We start from the raw sequence: 10,582 nt of genomic DNA on the forward strand, positions 1-10,582 counted from the left end.
TCTCCCACATTGCAGGCAGATTCTTTACCACCCAAATCACAAGGGAAGTCCGTAAATAAAAAGGTCCTTTGGAAAATGTCATCAGTTGCAAGTTGCTGACTCAAGAGCCCTCCTGGGAAGAGATGTGCTTCTCAAACTGAGTTGTGTGCAGAGCTAATGCCCTGAACCTGACCACATCCACACTTACCAGGCTTCTATGAGCTAGGAAACCTCTTTTGTATATTCATCATTCCTAACTGGTACTTTGCTGACAAAAGTCCATATAGTCAAAGCTATGGTTTTTCTAGTAGTCATGTACAGATGGGAGAGTGGGACCATAAAGAAGTCTGAGCGCTGAAGAATTGACATTTTCGAACTGCAGTGTTGGAGAAGACTCTTGAGAGTCTCTTGGGCAGCAAGAAGATCAAACCTAAAGGAAACCAGTCCTGAATATTCATGGGAAGGACTGATGCTGAAGCTGAAGCTCCCATTCTTTGGCCACCTGATGCGAAGAGCTGAGTCATTGGAAAAGACCCTGATGCTGGAGAAGATTGAAGGCAGGAGGAAAAGGGGGCAACAGAAGAAGAGACGGCTGGTGTCATCATCAGCTCAATGGACATGAGTTTGAGCAAACTCTGGGAGATAGCGAAGGATAGGGAGATAGCGAAGGATAGGGAAGCCTGGAGTGCTGCAGTTCATGGGGTTGCAAAGAGTTGGACATGACTGAGTGACAGAACAACAACTTCCAGGTGTGTAGGAATTACCTTGAATCTACATAAAATGCAGATTCCAGTCCAGTAGTTCTCAGGTGGGGCCCCACAGGCTGCAACAAGTTCCTGGGTGAAGCCAGGGCTGCTGAGCCTTAGACTATGCTTTCAGTAGCAAAGGCTGGAACAGAATCGCTTGTCTGCATGCATCATGGATTTTTTTCAGAGCCTACCAGAAGGCAAGGGAGCAGCTGGAGCGCACACACAAAGCTCCTTTCCATCCTCAAAAATAGCTGTGTGTTTTCCTGGGGTGATCTAATAGCCTGAGCAGAGAACATTGTGGCAATGTCCTTAGTCATTCATTCTGAGCGCTTCATTTGTTCTGGACAATTACTCGGACTCTCTGCACTTTGAGCTCAGAACTCTCTGTCTCGTCTTGCTCTCTGTGTACTTAGTAACCAAATAGGCGTTGAAATTCTTTTTTCCTGCTGTCTTGAGCAGGATAGATTTCTCCAGAACTCTTGAGGGTGACACCAAACCAACAACTTCACATTCTTCAAAAATGATCACCGTGTTGTGGTTTGGTTAATTTAGGGATGTGAAGGAAGGCTGCAAATAAACAAACAGGTTCATTTAAATTGATAGTGCAGAGACAAACACAGGACTCTTCTAGCCTTCGTTTTGTCAATATAGGACACGTATACACCATTGTATAGTATAAATGAAATGGTAAATGTATTTAGCACAGTGTCTATCTAGCACACAGGAAGCATCCGATATACAGCAGCTATTATTATCAAAATATGTACTTGTCAAGCTGTGAGAGTGAACTAACATGTGAAAAGCACTTAGAATCGCACACGGCAGATGCCAATCACACTACAGCAATCATGTATATGCAAGTTCGTGTGCCCCTGTGCGCAGTGAGAGCAGATAAACTGAAATGTCAGAGTCTGGGGCAGAGAAAGGTTTATTGCAAGGTCACACAAGGAGACGAGGTGGCTCATGCCCTGAAAAGCCCTGAGCTCCCTGAAAGGTTTTGGCAGAGCATTTTTAAAGGGCAGGTGAAGAGGAGGTCGAAAGGTAGTGATCAGCTTGTGCACGGCCAATTCTCTGATTGGCTGATGTTGAGACAGTCAGGTGGTATCACAGAGGTTATCAGTCCTTGGGCTCCAGGAGGCCTGAGGCTGTGTGCTCATGGTCAGCAAGTACTTCCTCCATCTGAGGGGGCAGGTGGTTCCCATCTGCAAAACAGCTCAGGAAATGTCCATCAGATACTATTATCTAGGTACTCCAGATAGGGGCTAAAGCAGAGGGTATGGCGGCGGGGGCCGTGGTGGTCTGTCCTGGGAAGGCCCCATAGGGTTCTTGTTGTTCAGTCTCTAAGCCCTGTCCAACTTTTTGCAACCCCATGAACTGCAGCACGCCATGCTTCCCTGTCCTTCACTTCCTACCGGAGTTTTTGTTCAGATTCACGTCCACTGAGTCGGTGATGCCATCCAACCATAGGGTCCTGCTTGGTTATAATCATGTGATGATGATAATGAGGAAGAGGGTATAACAATGATGAGCTTCCATTCCCTTTTCTCTCAATAGAATTGTCTTCCTATGATGAGACTTCAGGAGGATTAAGGAGGTAATCTGCTGCAATGCAGAACACTTGGGTTCCATCCATGGGTTGGGAAGATTTCCTGGAGAAGGGAATGGCCACCCACTCTAGTGTTCTTGCCTGGAGAACTCCATGGACAGAGGAGCCTGGCCAGGGTACAGCCCATGGGTTCGCAAAGAGTCGGACACCACTGAGCAACTATGCTTGCACTGAAGGAGGTCAGGTAACATGCTTAAGCTCATTTTGACAACCAACAATTACAACATAAGTCAAACCCTTTCTTGGCATTTCTTGAGTGTGGTCAAAGGTGATCCCTCTCATAACTCTACCCCACCCCCACTTCATTGAATTCCTTTCCCCCTCCCCTCTAACTCATTATACCCAGAATCTACACCCAAGCATCCCCCTTCTCCAAATACCACTTTTTACCACCACTTCAAGTTACTCAACTGACCATGGCTTCCACAGTATTTGGCACAGAGCCCACAACATCGTGAGGGCTTAGCTAACATTTGTGGAACTGAATGTAGTTTTATCAGAATACAGCATTCTTACTCTAAGAGTACTAGAGTAAATGGCTATATCTTTAAAATGAAGTGAGTGAAAGTCACTCAGTTGTGTCCCACTCTTTGTGACCCCATGAACTATACGGTCCATGAAATTCTCCAGGCCAGAATACTGGAGTGGGTAGCCTTTCCCTTCTCCAGGGGATCTTCCCAACCCAGGGATTGAACCCAGGTCTCCTGCATTGCAGGCATATTCTTTACCAGCTGAGTCACAAGTCTTTCAAATAAAAATTATTTATTTGGCTGTGCTGTGTCTTAGTTGAGGCATGTGGGATCTAGTTCTCTAGCCAGGGATCAAACCTGGGCCCCCTGCATTGGGAGCTCAGAGTCTTAGCCACTGGACCACCAGGCAAGTCTCTAAATGGCTAATTCTTATCAAAAAATAAAAGTAAAACTTTCAACCTCAGTCACTTCTCAAGCACACAAGACAGAAATGAGCCCTAGGAACAGGTTGTGGGCATCTCCTTGACATAATGACACATCAGCCCTTCCCCAGCCTATTAGGTTAATTCAATAGGATGGTGACCAGGGAGTGACCTAAGTTCAAAGTCAGGGTGCTGGGTGCTTCTCTCCAGCTCTAGAATGCTCTTAACTCCTTAGGATGTAAGGAGATGCTCTCCAAAAGTTCACAGCCTACTTTTTCAGGGGTATCCAGGTAACCACAATTATTTTTTAACTCATACCAAGGGGAATTGAATCCTGTTCTGCAAATTAATCTCTCCTCATCACCTCTATCAACCCAGATACACATGTGTATCCGCTCTCACTATTCTGATGAGTGAAGGCGCCTGTCTTGGATCCCTTGGATCACATCACAGCAGCAGAGCCCTCGGAGGCAGCTGACCCTAATGCAATTATAATAGGCTATTAGATAACACTTCTGGGGAAAAAGGAAGGAAAAAAGCATAGTCGGGAGTTCAAGAGAGGTCTGCAATACCTTTAAATATGGTATTAAGAGACTGTCTGATAAATGACTTTTTCTGATTTGTAATCATAGAATTTATAAAGTTATAAAAAATTACACTAAACTTACTTAAACATTTACTAATTTGCTTTTGTTGGAAAGAGAACAATGGAAGTTAATCACACTTACCTGGAAAATCCAAGAAAGAAGGCTACCTTGCCCATATGGGTTTGGTTCAAGTGCTACTGGGCCTAATTCTAAAAGCAGCTCGAATTCTCCACATCAGCTTGTATGCTTGGGATTCTGTTTTTTCTTTCTTCTCAAATTTAAATGGCTACAGATTTACTTTAACACACGTTAAGCCTTCTTCTCTTTTCTATTTCCTATCTAAAGTAGTCACTGATGGGCTCAAATATGATTTGGTAACAGCTCAATCCTATTTGCATTCCTGTGTGCTCAGTTGCTCAGTTGTGTCCAACTCTTGTGACCCCATGGACAGTAGCCCACCAGGCTTCCTGTGTCCATGGGATTATCCAGGCAAGAATACTGGAGTGGGTTGCCATGTCCTACTCCCTGGGATCTTCCCAACCCAGGCATCAAATCTGCCTCTCTGGTGTCTGCTGCATTGGTAGGCGGACTCTTTACCACTAAGCCACATGGAAAGCCCTCTCACATGGAAGAATAAATACCTTTATGATTTGAAAGTGAACAAAGATTTACCTAATCAGGACATAAGAAGCACTAATCATAAAAGATATGATGGTATTTGAAATAATACATTTAATAATACCTACAATTTAGCTGTCTTTTGTATCAGCTGTGGTTTTCATTTGTTAGAGATTCACAAGGTATTGTGAATGACTACTCAGATGGATCCAGATGCTCGCTCTCTCTTTCTCTCTCTCTCTCACACACACACACACACAGCCTTACATTTCACATTGATTTCATGGCTGCATGACAATTGCAAAATACCAGACCTTTCCCAACTCATGATTTACGAGAGAAAGAACAAAAAAGAGGAATTAGTTGTGCTCTTAGAATCCCCCTAAAAAGGCCATAGGATGGAAAGAAAACCACCTCTCAGTGCACAGAGCTGCTGATGGGGTGTCAGCAGGACTTGAGTCACGGGACCCTCCCAGCTGCTGGAGTGATGATCTTGCTTTGTTCAAACTTTTTTCAGCAGGTGATTCACCATCAGACCTAAGGATGAACTTACTAATATTAAAAGGTGGGTAGTTCTGGGGAAGTCTTTAAATAAAATGCAAGACCACGATTTGTGCAATGAATGGTACATTGGATTTCTCTATCGGAAAAATAGGACAATAAAGTAGATAATTTCTGGAAGCCCTGTAACATCATGATTCTTTATTACCTTTTTTTTTTTTTTTTTTGGCTGCACCATGTAACATGCAGAACTTCCCCCACCAGGGATTGAACCAGTCCCCTTTGTAGTGGAAGCACAGAGTCTTAATCAGGAAAGTCTGATCCTTTATCACTTTAACTGCTTTTTTCCAAGCTAAAATTTACGTCACACATTTGATTCACTGACTTCATACACCACCTTATTCATTTTAGTTTCTTCCATAAATCTTCGTCTTCCCCTTATGGTTTTTGGTTCCCTTCTTAAATTCTTTCGAAGTTAACATTAAGAACAAGCTGAAACAGGGTTGGTATCTAAGCCCAGTCTCTCTTCCTCGGCCAGCAGTCTTCTGTTTGTTTGGGGAAATGCTGAGCGGGGTGTTTAGTGCTGGGGCTCAGAGGCAAACATCTGTAGGTTTCCATCCTCTTTGTCACTTATGAGCTATGTGCCTTGAGCAAAATACTTCTCTCTGAGCCTTACTTCCCTTATTTGCAAAACAGACCTAATATTAAAACCATTTAGCACATAGCATTAGATATCCGGATCTTAGCACAAGGTCTGGAGCGGGGAAGCTAACTATTCATGGGATGATCAGACCTCTTTGATGCTCCAGAGTTGCACTCTCTTTTCACCCTACACTGAGACTCCATAAGATTCAACCCCCAAAGGCTTCCTGTGCAGTCAGACTTTCCTTAACTCCTAGAATCTGAGCTTCTCCGTGTCCCAAACACTAGTGTACATCACATTATTGTGGAAACTACAGAAAAATGGACACCTTTAAGAGACTGAGATCCCAGTTTGAGGATATGGGATCCTCCTTATCCCAGCCATTCACTGATGATCATCAATGGAAAAGTAACTTGCCCAAATTTGTCTATTGGTTTTGGAATGTATTTCACAGAGATAGGCCAAGGACTAAAGGGGACTAATTTTTTTTTTTTTTTAATCAAGGACGCAGAGCAATCAATAGTATATACTACACTATACGACATCATCAACTCAGTGGACATGAGGCTGAGCAAACTCCGGGAGATGGTGAAGGACAGGGAAGCCTGGCGTGCTGACGTCCATGGGGTCGCAGAGTCAGACATGACTGAGCGACTGAGCAACACTAAATTATACTTGATGCAGCTGTGAAGTCTAATTGACAGCCTTCAGCTTTTGAATTTTTAATGAATTGCAGTTATGAACATAAAGTGCAAATAAGATGATAAAATCTTTATAGTTGTGAGATATAATTATGAGATTTTATAAGATAAAAATCTTATAACTGCACTTGGGAATAGTTCAGTTTGTGGGAAGAATCTTATAACAAAGTTCCTATTATTAATTGGATAAAAAAATAATAGTATAAATGATGTATGTTCGACATTAGACCTGACATTTAAGGTCTCTAAGCTTCCATTTGCTTATTCATAAAGCATGTTCAGTGAGAAGAGTATCTAATTCAAATAGTGATTATGAAGATTAAAATACATATATGAATATTTAGTATAGTCTCTTGTATAGTAAACACTCAAACGTTGTTGATTTTTAATGCTGATGATTTCATTATGACTTAATTTCTCCATCTGTAAAAGAGGATAAAATACCTGTTGTATAGGTCTTTATGAATATTAGATGAGATAATGTTTTAAGATATGTGTGGTACCGTTTCTGATCAGTGTAAGAAATTACTAAATGCTAGCTTTTTAAAACAAACTTTTGTTAGCTGTTTATTTCACTAGCCACGTAGACACACACACACACACCTGTATGTGCATTTTCCCTTGTCACCATTGATATTGTTGAAAAGGGACAAAAGGGGTGTCCATTTTAATGTATTCTTTTCCCTGAATAAAACTATACTTGGGGGTTTTATAATAACCTAAAAAGGGAAATAATCTGAAAAGAATAGATACATATTATATATAACTGAATCACTTTGCTGTGTACCTAAAACTAACACAGCATTGTAAATCAACTATACTTAGTAAAAATAAATAAAATAAAATTCCTGGAAGCATCAAAAAGATTGTACTTTGAGGGATAAAAGGGCCATTTCTATTTATCCTATGTCCATTGATTTCCACCCCCCCCCCAATCCAAATGGAAATCATAAACCACATAATCTGTTTGAAACACAGATTTCCCTGTGGGATTGTTCTCTCTCCCCAAGTCATTGTCATAAGAAGCCAGTCACTTCCCATCTGGCAGCTCATAAAGCCCAACTGGTGTGGTCTTTGTCCATCAGCCCTCAGGTCATTTCGCTCTCAGTGAATCCACATCATCTTTTTTCACAGACTTTTATGTTGAGACGTATGAGTAACTTGGTAATGTGGTAATGGGTCCCAGTAAATGTCTTTTTTTTTTTTTTTAACAAAGGAGCAGTTGTTTAAGTGGCTAAATATAGTAATTACTCAATACATTTTTTCCTCCTCCACATATTTTTAGGAAAGGAACTGTGTTCTGTTGTTCTGTGGCAATGAAACAAAGCAATTGAGTATAAATGATGTGAAAAGCAGAGACATTACTTTGCTGACAAAGGTCTGTCTAGTCAAAGCTATGGTTTTTTCAGTAGCCATGTATGGATGTGAGAGTTGGACCATAAAGAAAGCTGAGTGCCAAAGAATTGATGCTTTTGAACTGTGGTGTTGGAGAAGACTCTTGAGAGTCCCTCGACGATCATAGAACCTCAAGGGTTCTATGAAGACCTACAAGACCTTCTAGAATTAACACCCAAAAAAGATGTCCTTTTCATTATAGGGGACTGGAGTGCAAAAGTAGGAAGTCAAGAAACACCTGTAGTAACAGGCAAATTTGGCCTTGGAGTACAGAATAAAACAGGGCAAATGTTAATAGAGTTTTGCCAAGAGAATGCACTGGTCATAGCAAACACTCTCTTTCAACAACACAAGAGAAGACTCTATACATGGACATCACCAGATGGTCAACTCCAAAATCAGATTGATTATATTCTTCGCAGCCAAAGATGGAGAAGCTCTATACAGTCAGCAAAAACAAGACCGGGAACTGACTGTGGCTCAGATCATGAACTCCTTATTGCCAAATTCAGACTTAAATTGAAGAAAGTAGGAAAAACCACTAGACCATTCAGGTATGACCTAAATCAAATCCCTTATGATTATACAGTGGAAGTGAGAAATAGATTTAAGGGACTAGATCTGATAGAGTGCCTGATGAACTATGGATGGAGGTTCATGACATTGTACAGGAGACAGGGATCAAGACCATCCCCATGGAAAAGAAATGCAAAAAAGCAAAATGGCTGTCTGGGGAGGCCTTACAAATAGCTGTGAAAAGAAGAGAAGCGAAAAGCAAAGGAGAAAAGGAAAGATATAAGCATCTGAATGCAGAGTTCCAAAGAATAGCAAGGAGAGATAAGAAAGCCTTCCTCAGCGATCAATACAAAGAAATAGAGGAAAACAACAGAATGGGAAAGACTAGAGATCTTTTCAAGAAAATTAGAGATACCAAGGGAATATTTCATGCAAAGATGGGCACAAAAAAGGACAGAAATTGTATGGACCTAACAGAAGCAGAAGATGTTGAGAAGAGGTGGCAAGAATACACAGAAGAATTATACAAAAAAGATCTTCACGACCCAGATAATCATTATGGTGTGATCACTCACACTCACCTAGAGCTGGACATCCTGGAATGTGAAGTCACATGATCCTTAGGAAGCACCACTACAAACAAAGCTAGTGGAGGTGATGGAATTCCAGTTGAGCTATTTCAAATCCTGAAAGATGATGCTGTGAAAGTGCTACACTCAATATCCCAGCAAATTTGGAAAACTCAGTAGTGGCCACAGGACTGGAAAAGGTCAGTTTTCATTTCAATCCCTAAGAAAGGCAATGCCAAAGAATGCTCAAACTACCACACAATTGTACTCATCTCACACACTAGCAAAGTAATGCTCAAAATTCTCCAAGCCAGGCTTCAACAATATGTGGACCGTGAACTTCCAGATATTCAAGCTGGTTTTAGAAAAGGCAGAGGAACCAGAGATCAAATGGCCAACATCCACTGGATCACAGAAAAAGCAAGAGAGTTCCAGAAAAACATCTACTTCTGCTTTATTGACTATGCCAAAGCCTTTGACTGTGTGGATCACAATAAACTGTGGAAAATTCTGAAAGAGATGGGAATACCAGACCACTTGACCTGCCTCTTGAGAAATCTGTATGCAGGTCAGGAAGTAACAGTTAGAACTGGACATGGAACAATGGACTGGTTCCAAATAGGAAAAGGAGTACGTCAAGACTGTATATTGTCACCCTGCTTATTTAACTTCTATGCAGAGTACATCATGTGAAATGCCAGGCTGGAAGAAGCACAAGCTGGAATCAAGATTGCCAGGAGAAATATCAATAGCCTCATATATGCAGATGACACCACCCTTATGGCAAAAAGTGAAGAAGAACTAAAGAGCCTCTTGATGAAAGTGAAAGAGGAGAGTGAAAAAGCTGGCTTACAACTCAACATTCAGAAAACTAAGATCATGGCATCCAGTCCCATCACTTCACAGCAAATAGATGGAGAAACAGTGGAAACAGTGGCAGACTATTTTGGGGAGCTCCAAAATCACTGCAGATGGTGATTGCAGCCATGAAATAAAAAGACACTTACTCCTTGAAAGAAAAGTTATGACCAACCTAGACAGCATGTTAAAAAGCAGAGACATTACTTTGTCAACAAAGGTCCATCTAGTCAAGGCTATGGTTTTTCCAGTAGTCATGTATGGATATGAGAGTTGGACTATAAAGAAAGCTCAGCGCCAAAGAATTGATGCTTTTGAACTGTGGTGCTGGAGAAGACTTTTGAGAGTCCCTTGGACTGCAAGGAGATCCAACCAGTCCATCCTAAAGGAAATCAACCCAGAATATTCATTGGAAGGACTGATGCTGAAGCTGAAACTCCAATACTTTGGCCACCTGATGCGAAGAGCTGACTCATTTGAAAAGACCCTGATGCTGGGAAAGATTGAAGATGGGAGGAGAAGGGGATGACAGAGGATGAGATGGTTGGATGGCATCACCAACTTCATGGATATGAGTTTGAGCGAGCTCCCGGAGTTGGTGATGGACAGGGAAACCTGGTGTGCTACACACAGTCCATGGGATCATAAACAGTCAGACAAAACTGAGCGACTGAACTGATAAATGATGTGCATTTTTTTTTTATCTTGGACAAGATGGTTAATTTCTTAGTCTTGGTTTAAAAATGAAAATTTGATAGTATGAATATTTAGTACAGTCCTATTCTTATTTTAGACAACGAATTATCTGTTAAAAGCATCTAACTTATAGGAAAGAAAGTTTTCCTATTTCCCATAGAGTCACTACACATTTATCCTCGTGGTCACCATTTCCAGTGTCCTGCAGTGCTCTGTGTGGACCCAGGTAGAGCGGAAGTAGAGCGCAGGGCCCCAGGTTCCTGCAGTTCCTG

This window comes from Bos grunniens, chromosome 12 (assembly GCF_055505025.1).
Source record: "Bos grunniens cultivar Pamir isolate PY7600 chromosome 12, Bosgru_T2T1.0, whole genome shotgun sequence".
NCBI lineage: Eukaryota > Metazoa > Chordata > Mammalia > Artiodactyla > Bovidae > Bos > Bos grunniens.